Here is an 18,602-nt window from a genome sequence, read left to right as displayed (position 1 = left end):
ATCCCCCAACAGTTGCCCCCCTCCACTCCCAAGTCGGGTGGAGAGCTGGTCGATGCCTTCATTCGGGTAGCAAGGCCGGACGACTGGGAGTGGATTTGTCGCATGTGCAGATCCGACCGTACCGCCGGCTGATCCGTTGTCAGACATCTCACGAATCCCAGTGATCCGAACGTCTAGTCGATGCCGGAAGTCGCGCCGGCGTCAGGTGTCAGACGCCACGTCTTGTCGTTGTCAGCCGTCACGTCGGTGCCAGAAGATCGGGTGCCGGACGATACCGCATCAGTCGATCGGATATTCGGCGCCGATCGTGGATGAGGCGTCCCATCGGGAACGCGGACCGGCGCGGGCGGCCGACGGCGGAGCCAACCCCCGCGCGCCGCGTGTCAAGGTGGTTGGCCGGCGCCCGCTCCGGCATTTAATGCAGGCGGTGCGGGCGTCCCGGGGCGAAGCGCGCCGAATCCTTAGCCAACCGGCGGGCGCCACGCGTCGCGCATCTGGGGGACCTTGGTCGGCGCGAGAGCATCTCGGCCGTCGGTCGGCCCTATATATATAGGACCTCCCGGACCCTGACCCACATTTGCCATTTGCTGGGGAAACTCTGTCCGGGCGATTTTTCGATCGTCGCGGGCAGAGTTCTTCTCTACTTCCGGAGGGTCCATCGGGTTCGTGGTCCTCCTTCCCCTTCTTGCTTTCTTCCCTCCTTTCCTTTCTTTCGGTTCCTGCACAATGACCAGGAAACCGACTCAGGGAGCTCGGTCGGGGAACCCGACCGACGACACCCGATCGGCTCCGGAAGATGAGGCCTCCTCGCTTTCGGGGCCGAACGTCGATCAGCTTCGGGAGCACTATCGCATCCCGGAGCAGTTTCGGCTCTATGCTCCAGGGGCCGGCGGTCGGGTCAACAACCCTCCGCCCGGCGACCTGGGGCTGTACGTTGAGGACCTTCGTGCGGGTCTTCGACTTCCGATTCCGGAGTTCGTCCGGAATCTGCTTGATTACTACGGACTCTGTCCGGCGCAACTGGCGCCGAACTCTGTCCGGCTAATCATTTCTTTCGCGCTGTTGTGTCAGCTCTTGCCGACCAACCCCCGCGTTTCCCTCTTCCGGGCCTTCTTCGTGCTCCGACCCCACCCTAAGGCCCGAGGGTGGTGGCTCTTCAACCCCCGGAAGGGTCTTGCCTTCATAACCGATCTTCCATCGTCCATTCATGGATGGAAGAACCAGTTTTTCTTTGTTTCCTCTTCCTCCTCTTGGGGCTTTCCTTCTCGCTGGGGTGTACCCCGAACTGAGGCCAACGACAACAGTCGGGTCGACGTGGACGACCGGGAGGACTTCCACCGACTCAAAGACATGTTGGTCCCGAAGCAGAGGGAGCTTGTTACCGAGCAAGCTCTCTATGATGCCGGCCTGAGTCTGGTCCCCCGAATAGGTATCGCCCGATTCCTCAGCTTTTCTTTTTGTTCGGCTTTAGGGTAGTTCCGGTCCGGCCTTTAACAGTGGTCGGTTTTGCAGGGACACCGCCGAGGATGAGGCCGACCGACGCCGAAATTCGTCAGTTTGCCGCGCGAGGAAGAGGCCAGCGTCGGGGGCAGGCCCTTCGCGCCCTTCCAAGAGACCAGCCCCAGTCCCGCCAACCGTGGAAGCGTCGGCGACCGAGAGGTCGGAGCCGACTATAGCCCTCGCGGCTCCGACCGTCCGAGTCGAGGAGAGGCCGACCGAGGAAGTGGCCGAAGGAGTGTCGGCGGTTTCGCCGCCGCGGGTGGAGCCGGATGTCGTTCGGGAAGCCGAACATCGTCCGGAGGCGTCCGCTGGCGCAACGGGGGGCGCCGGGTCGAACTCCAGCGTCCCATCGCTGCCAGCCCCGTCGGTCGGGGCAGCTGATCGGGGGAAAGCCCCGATGGAGCCCTCGGAGGAGGAGAGATCAATGCCCCAAAGCGCATACTACCCCGAGGGCGCATCGGCCTTGGCCGATCACAACCTTGCGAGGAGGTTGTGCCAGGGGATCCTCCTCCCTACCGACGTTCAGTCGTTGCGATCTCGGCAGGTGACCGAGATGCTGTCGCGGTTCTACCCGTCGATGGTGGAGGTAAGCTTCGCGTCCCCTTTTTCCCTTAAAAATTTTTGCTTGCCACATAATTCTGACAAAGCTTTTTTCCGTCGGCAGCTGATCTTCACCATGTCCGAGTTGGAGGCCGGATACCGAAGGTTCGGCGACGTTCGGGCAGCCTTCAAGGAAAGGTCGGCGGCGGCCGAGGCCGAAAGAACGATGCTAGTCGACCAGCTACAGGAGTCGGTCGACCGGGAGGCCAAGTTGACGGACGAGGTCTCCCGGCTTATGGCCGAACTGAAGTCGGCCAAGAAGGAGGCCAAGCACAAAGGCCGGGTCGTGCGTCGTCTTCGACGCGAACGGGACAGTGCCACCTCCGAACTCCAAGGGGAACGCGAGCAACTTCGGGTCAGCCTGGGGAAGCTCGCGGAAACCGAAGAGGACTTGTCCATCGCCCAAATCGACGCCGAAATTGCCAGGGCCGAGGCGGAGTTGGCGAAGGAGGAGCTGGCCCACGTTGAGGACGAGGCACGGTCGGCGAGGGAGTCGGCCGATCGTGCGGTTGAGGACTTCCGGGCTTCCGACCGGTTCAAGGAGGAGATGCTCGAATCGGGCTTCGCCTCCTACCGGGTCGGGTTCGAAGATGGTCGGGATGCCGTCCATGCCTTGTACCCGGAGGTGGACGTCAGCCGAGTCGCGCCGCTACTCGCCGAAGAGGACGGAACCGAAGAGGAGGCCGACCATCAGTCGGGAGACATCATCCCAACGGAGGAAGCCGTCCCGGAGCAGGAGCCGACCGGAGGTCCCTTGCCGACTGAAGGACATCCTTCCGCCGCCGACCCAGCGCCGCTCATGGTCGAGACGCCGATTCTTCCCGATCCTCCGTCGGTCGAAGAGATTATCCAGGACGAATGATCGGTCCAGCCGACTGTCTTCCTTTTGTTTCTTTTTGAAAACACATGTAATCGGCTTCGGCCCGACTTTGTAATTTCTTTTAATCAATGAATGAAATTGTATTCTCTTTTGCTTCTTGTTTGTAATGTTTCTTATCGCTGTAATGTCGAACCCTAGTCGCCAACTTAGAGAAGTCGCCAACTCGGGTAAGTCGGTAGGACTTAACCGGCTTGCACAGCTCCGAAGTAGCTTGTGTCCCGACTTTAGGTCGGTTTTCAATAATTGTAGTCGCTATTCGGGCGCATCTGTTAAGTCGGGATCCGATCGAACCTGGTAAGGTTCGGTAGTCGGACTTCCGTAGATGCGTTCACTCAAACATCGACCGGCGCAGTGTCGGGGGAGCGATAGTAAGTCGGATCCCCAAGCACTTGCGTCGGGTTCTCATGTCCTTCGACAGACGGTGGCGAACCGAGTGTCGTTCAGCCGGCCGCAGGTCGTGTCATGTGATAGACGGTGGTAAGCCGAATATCCCTCGGCCGGTCATAGCCCGGTCGGAATGTCGCGGCAACAGCCGCGTGGGCTTTTAGCCTTTCTTCGGTCGGGGCCCGATCGATCAGTCGGCCGATGGATTCTGCCCGAAAATTCGACCGTAGAAGGAGTACAAACTCCCGTCATCGTAGATGCATCGGTCCGAGTAAGGGGCCGATGTGTCGTCGGTTCCAGGTCCGCGTCGATGCGTCGGGGCTGAGCGCCGATCAGTAGTCGAAGAGTTAGAACTCTGATTTTTCAAACTGAACTTGTATTCCGATGATTGAATTACAGAATTCACTGGTAATACAGCTTCAAGTTGTCGGCGTTCCAAGTCCGGGGAATGGTTTTTCCCTCAAGGGTTTCCAGCCGATAGGCTCTCGGCCCGAAGGTGTCAGCAACCTTGTAGGGTCCTTCCCAGTTGGGAGCCATCTTCCCTTGGTCCAAGGGCTTCGACACCTCCGCTTCCTCAAGACTAGGTCACCAGGTTTAAAGAGCTTTGGTCTGACCTTGGCGTTGTAGTACCGGGCGACCCTCTGTCGGTATGAGGCCATTCGGATTTGAGCCTCATCTCGCAGTTCGGGGAGGAGGTCTAGGTCGGCCCTCCGGCTTTCGGAGTTGTCCGGCTCGCGGTACTGCTCGACCCTTGAAGATGGCAGGCCAATCTCGAGCGGGATCATAGCTTCTGTCCCGTAGGCCAAACTGAACGGCGACTCCCCGGTCGGGATACGGGGGGTCGTTCGGTAAGCCCATAGGACGGAGCCCAGCTCGTCGACCCAGAGACCTTTGGCTTCGTTCAGTCGGGTCTTGAGTCCATGGAGCAAGGTTCGGTTCGTCACCTCGACCTCGCCATTGGACTGTGGGTGCCCGACTGAAGTTAGTCGATGACGGATGTGGAACCTGGCGCAGAAGTCCTTGAAGTCTTGGTTGTCGAATTGCCGCCCGTTGTCGGTGATGATGGTGTGCGGCAATCCGAACCTGAAGATGATGGACTTTTGGACGAAGTCCTCCATCTTCCGCTCGGTGATCTGCGCCAAGGGCTCAGCCTCGACCCACTTCGTGAAGTAGTCGATGGCGACAGCGATGAACTTCCTTTGGCCCGACGCCGGTGGGAAGGGGCCGAGAATATCGACTCCCCACTGAGCGAAGGGCCACGGAGCGACAAGGGGAGCGATTTGGCTGGCCGGTTGGCGCTGAATATTGGCATACTTCTGGCATGGCTCGCACCTTCGGACCAACTCTGCCGCATCCTTTCGCATGGTCGGCCAGTAGTAGCCCCGTCGCAAGACCTTGAAGGCTAAGGATTGCCCCCCAAGTGATTCCCACAAATTCCTTCGTGAACCTCTCGGAGAGCGTAGTCGGCGTCGGTCGGTCCCAAACACCTGAGCAGAGGGAGGGAGAACGACCTCTTGTAGAGTCGGCCATCCATGATCACATATTGTGACGCCGACCATCGGAGTCGCTTGGCCTCCGCGGGATCTTTGGGACTGGTCCCGTCGGACAAGTACCGGACGATCGGGTCCATCCAACTTGGTTCGGACGCTAGCTGCTGCACTTCTTCGACCCGATCAATGCTCGGCTGTTGGAGGTTTTCGACAAACGTCCGACCCAAAGAATCATAGGCCGACGTTGCCAATCTGGAGAGAGCATCGGCACGAGCGTTCTCCGTCCTGGGGATGTGGGAGATCTCGAAATACTCGAGGCGGGCCACGAGATCCTTTACCTTCTGAAGATACTGGATCATGGTCGGATCTCGCGCCTCGAAGTCGCCCTTGACCTGCCCCACGATTAGCTGAGAGTCGGAGAATGCCCGGAGGCTGTCGACGCCCAATTCCTTCGCCATCCTCAAGCCCGCGAGGAGTGCCTCGTATTCGGCTTGATTGTTGGAGGCCTTGAAGTCGAACCGGAGGGCGTATTCGGTGACTACCCCGTCCGAGTTCGTGAGCAGGAGCCCGGCCCCGCTTCCCTGAGCGTTGGAGGCTCCGTCGATGTGAAGTACCCAGGTGGAGATCGGGTCCCGCTCAGAGACCGAATCTCGTCCCGGGCCTTCCGCTCCCGACCTTTTGTCGGTCGTCGGGCATTCGGCGATGAAGTCGGCCAAGACCTGAGCCTTCAAGGCAGGCCTCGGTCGGTACTGAATGTCGAACTCGCTGAGCTTCATTGCCCACTTAGCGAGTCGTCCGGATGTGTCGGGTCGGCGCAGTACGGCCCTCAGGGGCTGGTTGGTGAGTACCACGATGGCGTGGGCCTGGAAGTATGGGCGGAGCCGTTGCGCGGAGACGGTCAGGGCGAAGACCATCTTTTCCGTCTCCGAGTATCTGGCTTCGGCGCCGTGGAGCACTTTGCTGATGTAGTAGATGGGCTGATGGGTTCGGCATTCGTTTTCCCGAACGAGCACCGAACTGATCGCCTCAGAAGATGTAGCCAAGTAGAGATACAAGGTCTCCCCGATCTGCGGCTTTACGAGCAGCGGCGGGGAAGCCAAGTACCTCTTCAGGTCTTCAAAGGCCTGTTCGCACTCATCCGACCAAGAAAAACCATTCGTCTGGCGCAAGGTTTTGAAGAACGGGAGGCACCTTTCAGCTGATCGGGAAATGAATCGGCTAAGAGCGACGATTCTCCCGTTCAGTTGTTGGACCTCCTTCTTGGTGTTTGGATGACGCATGGCGAGGATCGCCTCTATCTTCTCAGGGTTGGCCTCGATCCCTCTCCGAGAAACGAGGAATCCGAGGAACTTCCCCGAGGTCACCCCGAAGGCGCATTTGGTCGGATTGAGCTTCATTCGGTGTCGTCGAAGGGTGCGGAAGGTCTCCTCGAGATCCTGAACATGGTCCGGGATCTGCGTGCTCTTCACCAGCATGTCGTCCACATACACTTCCATGTTGCGGCCGATCTGGTCTTTGAAGACCTTATTGACGAGTCGCTGGTAGGTGGCACCGGCGTTCTTCAATCCGAAGGGCATCACCCTGTAGCAGTAGAGGCCCTTGGGGGTCACGAACGCGGTGTGCTCCTCGTCTTCAGGCGCCATCCGGATCTGATTGTACCCGGCGAAGGCGTCCATGAAGCTGAGCAGTCGAAATCCGGACGTCGCATCCACCAGCTGGTCGATTTTTGGGAGTGGAAAGCTATCCTTCGGGCATGCTCGGTTGAGGTCGGTGTAGTCGATACAGATCCTCCACTTCCCGTTGGCTTTCTTGACCATGACGACATTGGCGAGCCAATCGGGATACGTGGATTCGCGAATGAAGCCCGCTTCGAGCAGCTTGTCCACTTCCTCGTCGATGGCCTTCTGCCTTTCTGGGGCGAAGGACCTTTTCTTCTGCCTCACCGGTTTCATCGTCGGATCGATGTTGAGTCGGTGAGTCATTGTTTCCGGAGGGATGCCCGACATATCAGCTGCCGACCATGCGAATATGTCGGCGTTGGCCGTCAGAAGCTCCGCAGTCGGTGGCGTTCGGCGTCGGGCAATTGAGACCCGACCCAAACTTTTCTGTCGGGATTTTCTCCTATCGGGATCGCCTCGAGCTGCTCGGCCGGCGAACCCCGCTCTTCCTCCTCCCGTTGATCCAGTTTGTCGATTGTCAGGGGATCCTTTGTCTCGTTGCTTTGGGCGGAGATTTGAAAGCATCGTCGGGCGAGCTGTTGATCTCCGCGCATCTCCCCGACTCCGTTTCTGGTCGGGAATCGAACAAGGAGATGGTACGTCGAGACGATCGCCCTGAGAGCGTTCAGTCCGGGTCGCCCGAGTATGGCATTGTAGGCCGAAGGGACTTGGACGACCGCGAAGATGAGGGAGACCGTGCTTTGCCGTGGTTCGGTACCGACCGTCACGGGCAGGGTGATTTCTCCTTCTGTCGTGACGGTGTCTCCGGCAAAACCGATCAAGGGCGTGGAGACCCCACTAAGTCGATCCGTCGGTAGTCGCATTCGGGAGAAGGTCGAGTAAAACAAAACATTTGTCGAACTTCCATTATCAACAAAATTCGTTTTACATCGTAATTGGCTATTGTCGCCGACACAACAACAGCATCGTCGTGGGGAGTCTGGATGCCCCGAACATCGTCTTCCGCGAAGGTGATTACGTCGTTCGGTCGTGGCTTTTTGGTCGGCTCCCCCCCTGTAGACGTCCCCGATCCCAGCCGCTTGGAAATCATGTTGATGACTCCGGCCGTCGGCTGGTTAGTCGGTGCCTCTTCAGTCGGCTGGGGCATCGATCGGCAGTCGGTCGGGTCGGCGGACCCTTTCGAAACTTGCCGAGATACCCTCGGGGATGAGATTTTCGATCTCGTCCTTCAACTGGATGCATCGCTCGGTGTCGTGGCCGTGGCTCCGATGGAACCGGCAGTACTTCCGATGGTCGAGGCCCTTTGCCTTCAGAGGCGGAGGCCGTCGCAGGTATTCCTTCCCCTCGATCTCCATCAAGATCTGCGCACGGGGAGCGGAGAGAGGAGTGTAGGAGTCATACCTGGGACGCACCGACCTTGGAGTCTGTCGGCGGGGTGATTTTTGGATCTGTCGGGGTGGAGAAAGCCGACTACCGGCCGGGGGCCGGCTTGGTTCGGCGGGCTCCCGACCTTTTCTTCGTTTCTCCTTCGGACCCCTGGGCTCGACCAAGCGTCGGTCGGACGCTCCTTCGTCCGCGCGCATATACTTGTATGCGCGCTCCAATAGCTCGGCGTATGTTCGGGGGAGGGTCTTGTCCAGAGAATAGGTAAATCGGGACGACCTCAGGCCCCTCTTCATGGCTGAAACCGCCATGTCTTCGTTGAGGTCCCGGACCTCGAGCGTGGCAGCGTTGAATCGCGCCACGAAGTGTCGGAGCGTCTCGTTTTCCCCCTGCTTGAGGGAGAAAAGGCTATCCGACGTTCGCGGCGGCTTTCGGCTGGTGCTGAAATGGCCACGAACGAGTGCTCGAGCTGCGCGAAGGAATGGATACTGCCCGATCGAAGACCGGAGTACCAAGCCCTGGCAGCCTTGCGAAGTGTGGCGGGAAAACCGATGCAAAAAAGAGCGTCGGTTGCCCCTTGAATTGTCATGAGAGCTTTATAGCTCTCGAGGTGGTCGACTGGGTCGGTGGAGCCGTCGTAGGGCTCCACGTGCGGCATCTTGAACCGACTGGGAATCGGCTCGTCGAGGACCAGTCGGGAGAGAGGTTGGGCGGTCTGGAAGTCGACGTCATTCGAAGACTTCTGGCCGTCCATCTGCAATTGGGCGAGTCGGCGGTCGATCTCCTCGAACCGTCGCTCGTAGTCGTCCGCTCGTCGATGCTGGGAGACCCCAGGAGTGGAGCCTCCGGAAGACTCTGAAGGAGAGGCCGACGGTGTGCGCGGCCGCTTTTCCTTTCTCGCCCGTTCCAACGGGGAAGGAGAGGGCCGCTGGGACCGTCGGTCGTCGCGCCGAGGTCGACCCTCCTCCTCCCCGTGGGAGCGCTGTTGGGAGTGCTCGCCTGGAGGCGGCGGGGGTCGGCGCGACCGTCGCGGCTGCTCCTGGAAGGCATAGGTCGGGCCGCCGGTTGTTGCTGGAGGCTTTTGACTGCGTCGGTCAGCACGGTATCTGCCGCACGATGGCCGCAATCTGGGCCTCCGTGGTTACTGCGGGGTGCGGAGAGCTAGGCTCCGCCGCCGATGGGGGCGGGGAGGCTTCTTCCCGGCGGGAGAACGCTTGCCGACCCAGTGATTCTCGATCGTTGAGCTCTTGTCTTTGTCATGCTGTCCCCTACCTGGCGCGCCAATCTGTTGCGGCCAATCGCCTCGTCGCCGATCGCCGGGAAGCGTGCACCTGCAAAAGGAAGTCGCACTGACCGGAGGCGGCTCCGGTGGGGACCCTCCGACGGTCAAGTCAGAGAGGTGACTGGGCAACAGTGAAATGCAGACAGAGAGCTCGGAAGAGGGAGAGAGAGAGAGAGAGAGGGGCGAGCCCTGCGTATGTGGGAGAGACGGGCGGATCGATCCCTTGCACTGTTGCCTTCCCCGGTATATTATTAGTGGAGCACGGTATGGCGCCATCATTAATGGCGCGGACAAGTGAGGAACTGTCAACTCACTGTAGGCTGTCACGTCGCCGTGTAGCCGTCTAATCACCAGGGTTGACCCGGTTCTCGGCGGGACAACGCCCCTAGGTGACCGTGCCGCATGTCCGTGTCAGAGCTGACAACGTCTGGCGGCCGTACGGCGGTTGGTGGAGTCGGCCGACCCAGGGTCGGTGGCCAGCAGAGTTGCGTCGGACTCCTCCGTCGGGTCGGCGAGCTTCATGTGGGTCGGCTAACGGACCTCTGGGTTAGTCGGTCGGGAATGGACCGTGGGATGGCCGCAGTTAGCCGCTGATGGCGTCCGTCGGCCCTGTCGCCCGACTTATGATCGGCCAGGCAGAGTCGTCCGTCGGGTCGTCGGTTAGTCGGCCGGGCTGCCAGGTCGGGCCTCCGACAGACGGTCGTGGGCTGCCAGACGGTCGGGCCCTCCGACAGACGGTCGGTCGGTCGGTGGGTATCCCCAACAGTATTGCTCCTTAATATGAAAAGGTTAATCGAATCCTTAAAAGGAATATCATCTCATGTTTCAAGCTTTTAAAATCTTTCCATGATCGAGCAAGTTTATCAATAGTAAAGGATATAATTTTGGTTTCATTCATATACATGTTGTGTAGTTTATAACTATTAAAAATACATATCATCTCATGCAGGTGTTCTATAACAGATTTATCAACAGCCAAAGTATTAAATTTCCTAATAAGGAACTTACTCGTTGCATCCTTTGATATATTTTCCGTCAAACTTTAGCACAATTCTTTTGCGGCAGCCGCATTTTGCTAGGCTCAAACAACTCATCTAACGTTCCATTTCAGAATATATCCTCTGCATGTGGAGTCACATTATCCCACTTCTCTTCATTATTCAAAATAGATTTGTAATTTGTTTACTGGGTATGGAAGAATTAAAACGCAGAGTATAAGATTTTTTTTTTTTTTTTTTTTGCCTTTCACATTTTCTCCAGAATTTTTGCCATTCACATTTTCTCCAAAATTTTGCCGGTAACACCACATTGTATCTCGATCATTTCTAGAGCATTAGTCCTCTCTTCGAGCTGGTTTTCCTTATCTATGCTAGGTGAAAGAGGAGTCCAAAGTGTTTGCATCTTGTAGTTGGCATTTTGCAAAATGCTTCTGTTGTTACATTCCTCCAAAGCCAAAAGCATCGTTGTTCCACCAGTTTAAACAGCGAGGACGTAAGATAGCGACTTCTTCCGTCTTTCTAAACTCTTGGTAGATCAAGGTTATATCGTCCTATGTTTACCCTATCCCTGGCATAACCAAACAAGCACGAGTTGGTCATTGAGGGTGAACCATGATGGTACTCACGGTTTGGCCTCCCTGTGGCTGTAGGCCGTAGCCTGCAAAAACGGTAGGTCAATGGGAGGGAGGTAGCAAGCAGGCTCCAGTGGTTGCATGGGACTTTGTATGTGTTATGATAATATTTGTAGGTCTTCTTCGCTATAACTCAAAAAGCAAAGTTCCCCATGTATCATATGAGTACACGTTTGAATCAAAAATCGTGACATTTTCAAATGCTAATTCTTTTTTTCTCTTCTCCCTGGTTTGACAGCATCCAGTCTTCCATTTCATGTCTCGTCTGGTTTGATACCTGTATGCTTTCACGACTCTCACAGCCTGATGAGACACAGAGTGTATGCTTTCAGGTCCCCTGCTGTGTGTCTCCAAATTTAGTACTTACTGAAGCTTTATTCAACATCTAATCACTTGTACGCTAGAAGGGTAGCAGTAGCATAACATGTCACAGCCCCCTTCATGGACGATTATGGTCAACCTGGTTTGGTTAACCATGCATCTATCCTAAAGTGCAAGCAACGAACCAGCACGAGAAATTGAGAACGCAAGGTACAAAATGAAAAACGATGATTTCCTTTCCTTTGCTCGAAGAGAACCAGAAAAACAATGGACTCATTACTCCACCTCAAGCAGAAAACCAACATGGATAACAACAGAATGCAGCATAAAAATCCAAGTTGCAGGCACCAACAGAATATGTGCAAAATACAAACCTGCGAAGCAAATGCTGAAAGAAAATGTAGGACACACGAATCTGTGAAGCAGAACCCAAATAGATGAGAGAAGCATTTTTGTCACCTTCGGCTCCCAATTTATGGTTTCCTTCCACCTTGATATATGGTTTCCTGAATTATTACTTCAAAAAATGATGACAATTCTTCCAGCAAAGAAGATGTCTCTAAATTGTCTGCTGCACAGGATGAGATTCAACATAGTTGAACAGCAGGAAAAAACACCATGGATTTTAGTGTTGTCATAGAAAGCCCCATCGGAAGCATAACAAAGGAAAAAAAATCCCCTCCAACAGGTGCACAAGGAAATAAAGGCCAGGTAACTTTAACCAATCAAAAGGCCAAAATGTTATGCTTTTAATTCAATTAACATAGATGTCAACAGAATGCATTCCATTTGTTGGATATGTCAAAAAAAGCTTGTGTGATTTTGCGTCAACATAGCCAATAATACTTTATTAAAGTGGAATTATTGAAGAACAATACTGGTCACGGAAACCAGCCGCTGTGGATCACGAGGGAACAGTGATGTTTTGCGTATGTTGTTGAGCGCACAGAAAAGCATAACAACTCGCTCCAGGCCCACACCAAACCCACCATGCGGAGGTTGCACCATACCTGCAATAAAGTGAAGCAGATCACCATAAAGCAAAATTCATGATTCACATATGAACCAAGCATCCATTTTAAAATCAAGCATGGCATAAAAATGATCATTTACGACACCATTCCTCTCGATACAGTGCAAGGACCAAGGAGGAGCTGTGCTAATCAACATCTGACAACTTCAGAAATAAGCAACTTTAAGGCACTAACACTTCATTCCCGTAAAATTGCTTTCTTTCTTCTTTTTTTTTTCTCCCCTGTTTTTCCTGATTTTTACAATGAATAAGCTAGTTTAAATAAATTATCAAAAGTGCTACAGTCATACATGACCAGGTGGACCACAGATGAAAAACCCACAGAAGAATAGATTACAAGATGCACATTGGCTATGACCTTCAAGTTGCAAATTGGGAGAATTGGCATCCTGGGTATTAATACAGGTCTTCTGCTGACAACTAAGAAAGATCTACACGCATGCAACTGGAACAAACAGACCCTATTAGTCCGTTGGGATGCAGCTATCAATATGGCAACCAAACGATGCATGAGACGAGAAAGATAAAGCATGAGAGAGCCAGCCTGTTTTTAGGTTTTCTATGGTGAAGGTGAGAAATTATAACACCTAATCTGGAAGCCAATCATTAAAATTTTAATCTGACAACATTTTACCCATTTCTAACCAATTTTAGTACAAGTTTACATGGGTTAACAATTATGAAGCTTCAGCTACCAAACCATTCCTCTGACACGAGCACCACAGACAACACAGGGTTTCAGCTTTTCATATTGATGCATGCATATTCACAAAAAAAACTGTCACTTTTACTGGAAAACACGAAAGAAAAGAAAATGCACAAAAAATGTGGAAGAAAAATAAATAAAAAATGTGACTTCATACCGGAAAGAGTCAATATACGTTGATATAGTCTTGACATCAATTCCACATGCCTCTGCACGTTTAGTCAATAACTCAGGTAAGTGTATTCTTTGAGCCCCTGAAATATCTCCTCGCCTGGAAGAAATGTCAAAACCGATTAGAGCACAGTAGAAACATTGTATATTTCCAGCATATTTTACAATGTTATTGGAATCAACTTTCTACACATACCCAAGTTCTAAACTATCCTATGTGACTCAAAATCATGACAACTAAAGTAACAGGACTCAGACATGGATGGGCATCTAATACTTGGCACAGCATCTCTTGAATAAAATTATATTTTTTCAAATATAAGTGGTAATGTCATTTTCTTTTAGCAAATTCTCAGATTCTATAATCATCATATATAGTCCAGATATGATGGTAGGAAACGAAGAGCATGGTAATCTTGTATATTCCAGAAAAAGTATGATACTAATGGATGTACAACATTTATGTGTTATTATTTATTCAGATATTATTTGTTCTGATTGTACATGGCCTAATCTGAAAACAGAGAGCTTTAGGAAGCCATGTAAACATGGTATTTTTGACTTGACTTAAAATATTAACCAATTAATGGCGTTCAGTCCTGCCAAGGGCATTTGCTACATTTGAATATGTTGTTCTCCAACATATACAAGCCACTAATCAGCAAAGTTTAAGGGATGCAAAAAGCTACTAACTTACAAAATTTATCGGAACTAAGCACCTGATAAAACCTCAGAATCAGAAACTATATATAGATTAGAGAAGCCTTGTCTGAGGAGAAGATTGACTCATTCTCAGCTCTAACTCCTGAATGTGACCATCCTTTGCCAAAAGAATTACGATTAAAGGATAAACATAGGAATTATCATTAAAACTGTTCTTAGATACCAATTTAAATGCATTATAAATTTGCCTGCTCCATAGTTGACGATGAATAGACTAGACTAAGGTCAAAAAAACATAAAAGGAAAAAATGAAAATTATGTCAAGATTCCTAAGGAGAATTTTGAAATATAGAATTGGCACTGACAAGGTATGGCATTTCAACATCATCACAGCAAAAATAAGAAATAACATGCTGCTGATGTGCAGGCAAATGGCTAGAACACGCTTGGCTAACGTTGCATATGTACGGCAATACACCTGCATTGGATATACACCAATAAGGACTGATAAAAAAGCCGGTGAAGATACAGTAGAACCTTCATTTTAGCTTTCTATGAGTAGGCTACTCTTAATTGCTTTCTAGTGGATGGTAGGCATGCTCTGATCGTTCAAACGTGATTCTTGACCAACCTAAACCAATTTTTTTCATGAAAAATATACTAAGACATGTCTTTCTTGCTTCTCATATGTAGGTCTTAAAAATATGTACGAAGAAGCCCAAAAAAAATTATAGCAGTTTGGAAGGAACAAATTAAGACACTAAAATCATTAGATTACAATATTAAACACAAGTAGATCTGGTCATACATATGTACAATCTGACTAAATAAAGAACCCATGTAAGCCTGCAATATATCATACACTTATAATTAGCTTTGCACAGGTCGCGCTGTACCCTATGACTAGTCGAATACATGCTCTTCATACCATCCAACAACCGTGTGTCAGACTACATATTTAATGGCAAAGAACACTACAGACAACATAAAATCCATGTGCAATTTAATTAACACTTTTGACTCACGTTATCGAATCAGAGCATGGAAGAGTTGCATGATTTTCTATATAATGTCCAAAAATTGAATTACAACAATACTTGTAATCACATGCCTGGTTGACCTCATTTTAGGCAGGAAAAAAGGCATGCATGTCACATAAAAGAAGACTTTGTAATTTGAAGAAATTCATCATATGTATATGGTACCACTAGAACTTAAAATGTTATCAGAGTATACAATTTTCATTAGCTTGTCACCATAAAAAATCACTGAGACTATAAACTACCATCAATAATTTTCAGTAATCAACAAAAAGAATTTACTTCTCACCTCGAATGAAGACATCAAATGAATTACTATATGCTGGATCATCATAACAGGGCATGGTGTAGAATGGTCTCACGGCCAAAGGATACCGATAAAGAATATAAAAATCAGTGTCATATCTGTGTTGGCATGTAAGAAGATCATGAGCTTAGTCAACAGCTCTTGTAAGAAAGGAGAATGAAAAAGTTAATAGCAATATTATAAACTCACTTCTCACGAACAAGCTGACCCAATTTTTTCTCTGCCTCCGTACTTAAGTCCCCAAAAGGATTGACTTCTATTCCAGCTTCCTGTTAAAATCAGTCAAACTGATCTTGTCATTGAAAGAAAAGCCACATCACTCCAACCACAATTTTATTTGGATATACTGCTAGTTGACTAAGAACTTAAAAATAGCTTTACAGGTCCATTGTTTTTGCAGCATAACTTCTTACAAATTCATAGCTATACAGCCAGTCAGCCTTATTCAACTCACTCGATGCAATTTCGATCATAAGAAAATTCAATAAATCCATCCCCTAAATCATCCACTTCTTGTTTTTGCGTCTCTTTGCTGAGCTAATAAATTTAATGTTCCAGGATATGATAATATGTGAAGTTAAAACTGTTACAAAAAGTTATATGCATCAAGTTTCAAAATAATATCATTACTCAAAAAAAAAAAGGAAAAAAAAATCTTGCATATTGTCACAATTAAGTTCGGTAGTTGCATGCCCATGAACTTAGACTGGAAATTTGTATTCAATCCATTTGATTCAAGATAATGGGTAATTCACTGTAAATTAGTAATCCTCGTATATTTAGCAACCATCTTCTATATTCAGCCAACAACTGCTGCCAATACCCAAGGATAATTACTCAACAAAACTTATGTCCTACTTCAATCTCATATCCAATTCTTGTATCCAAGAATAAAACATCAGCCCCATAATTCCTTTTCTAGTATGTAAGATTCTAGGGAGGTATATGACAAGAGTAAATGAAAAACACAAAAATGACAATTGGCAGAGGAGAAACTCAAAATTGCACACAAAATGATATCAATAATGAAATCTAAGGCCAGGCAGAGGGCAAGCACCTTAAGCATTTTAACACCCTCCAGAAAAGTGAGTCGCAAGGTCTTCCGCAAGTACTGCAATGCATACAGACTAAGCACAATCAAAAACAGAGATAGGCAGGCACAAGTCAGGAAATAAAAGAGTTTTGTGTGACATTCATCGACAGGGATAGAGATATCCAGTGGTTAAGATTCAATTATTTAGCAATTTTTCTTTTTAAAGGATATAAAAATAATTCCTTCACCTTTAAAGGCTCAAAGGGATATTGTCTGTTGATTGCATCCAATTCTTTCTGGAGTTTTCATGCAAATAGTCAAACATTGCAACAAACAAACAGTCCACGATATCACAAACCTGCATAAACAATCACAAGCTTTGATGGTTAAGCTGATAAATGAACTGAACTCAGAGATGCACATCAATTTATTCTACCTCAAAATAATGTTCCTTGATCTCCATTTCAACATCAAGGCCTACAAATTCACACAAATGCCTATGTGTATAGGAGTCTTCTGCTCTGAATACAGAACCAACTTCGAATACACGTCCAAAACCACCACATATTGCCATTTGCTTATGAACCTGAGGTGATTGTGCCAAGCAAGCAGGTTGACCCTTGTAGTCAGTTTAAATACAGCTGCACCACCTTCGCTTGATCCAGATACCAGCTTGGGAGTATGGATCCCGACAAATCCCTCGGACAGCAGAGATCGTCTAAATATCTGCACCAGTGCACGGTTAATTCCCAATCCAAACTCCATTTTTATGATTATAACGACATTATTTCTTTATATTTTGAAAAAATATGATAAATAGAACAAAAAATTCCAACAATGCAAGGAAGAGATGCTCATCTAGAAAGGAAATTCAAGGCAGTTCCTGTTGTTTGTCAGTTTGATCGACCAGATGATGAGAAAGCATGCATTGTGGTTGAATCCTTTTTCGCTATCTTGAAGAAAGTAAGTTGGGATCTGCCTCCTCTCTCTCTCTCTCACACACACACACACATGCGCGCGCGCGCACGCACACACAAGAAAAAGAAGAACTCAGTTTAGGCACCAAATATATTTCTGCATAACCTAACAACCAATTGTGCCTTTAAATAGGACTCACAAAATCTAAGTATCTCTATTTACAAGGACGTTTGTTTTCATAAGACTGCAGATACATGCAAAGTTTGATGTCAGTTAAAAAGATTGTGCACTTACATCTTCAACATGACATTGAATACGGAAAGTTGCTTGGTTTTGCAGGTGTGCGTATGTCGAGAACTCTATAATTCAAGCGTGTGTCCTGGCCAACACGAACAAGCTGCTCTCCAGTCTGTGTCACTCCAATTGTTGCATTAGAAACTTGATCGTTAAGCAAAGTTTACAATGAAAAGATGAGTGACTAGAATATAAATCTGTTTTCCCAAATTGTAGAACTCATAACTGTTATGTGGAAAACACAGCTTCCATCAAATCAATTTGTCATCGTGTGTTACTTCAACATGCAAGCAAAAAATGCCACCAGATCTGTTGCTTAAATTTTTTTAGTTATAAAAACTTACCTGTTCAGCTTTTTTGAATTCCATCTCACTTCGTGCTGCATCCTCAATGTTGATAGGCAAATTCGGCACAGCTCTATTGACACAGAAAAGCTTCGTTACTTGAACTTCCACTACAAAAAGACCGTCAGCAGCTGAGATTGCTGTTACTCAGAAAAGATAAACCAAACTGGAGTTTCCATAGCAAAAGACCACTAATATCTGTGGAGAAATACATATACAATTTATCAAGGTAGTGTAACACCACTTGTAGGAAGCTAATAGAAAAGACTTTTCTTTTTTTTTATTTTTTATTTTTGAGGAGGAAAAAAGGAGAGGGAGAAGGGGTGAAAGAGGATAGAGATAAAAGATCAAGTTCATTGCGTTCAGCAACTGGCAGGTACCAACATATTCCCACTTTCCTACTAAACAATGGGATGCTTTTCCATCAATGCATAAAACTGATAAGCATGAAGCCTCAAAATTAACAACAATTTCGAATATTACCTACAAGAGCCAAATAAAGAAAGAAGTAACTGGTTTCATTTTTTCTTCACTTGAATAAGAGATCGACAGCTTATTGTTTCATCTAAGGGGCCAAACAGGGATAAAGGCTTGGATTTAGAGTTATTTTTTTGTATATCACATGTACTAGACCCCATCAAAGAATAAAATGGAGGGCCAGAGGGCGAAGGATAATGGCAGTGGCAGTGGAACTATAAAAATTATTTTAAAACTCAGCATTCAGGAAACTCAACCAATCACAAAACCTGGCCTCAAGCAAACTGTCAACAAATATTAAGAATGAGTAGAGACCTCAGCAAGGTCCCCATGATTTTCCTCATCTCCCGATAAAAAGCCTTGAGCTAAGATCTAGTTCTGATTTTCTGTTTCTGGTTAACTGAGAATTAAGCTGCCAAATTGGTTAACTGGATCATTCCGAACTTACAATTGGAGCGCCTAACATC

General features: G+C 49.1%; 1 pseudogene; it reads right to left on the bottom strand.

The window, feature by feature from the left end:
* The window catches only part of LOC140859152 (aspartate--tRNA ligase 1, cytoplasmic-like), a 201,548-nt pseudogene extending 183,780 nt beyond the window's left edge, over positions 1-17,768 (bottom strand).
* Positions 17,769-18,602: the final 834 nt, after the last annotated feature.

This window comes from Elaeis guineensis, chromosome 7 (assembly GCF_000442705.2).
Source record: "Elaeis guineensis isolate ETL-2024a chromosome 7, EG11, whole genome shotgun sequence".
In the NCBI taxonomy this organism is placed as follows: Eukaryota; Viridiplantae; Streptophyta; class Magnoliopsida; order Arecales; family Arecaceae; genus Elaeis; species Elaeis guineensis.
The sequence above is the reverse complement of the archived record's forward strand: the minus strand, read 5'-3'. Positions and strand labels throughout refer to the sequence as shown.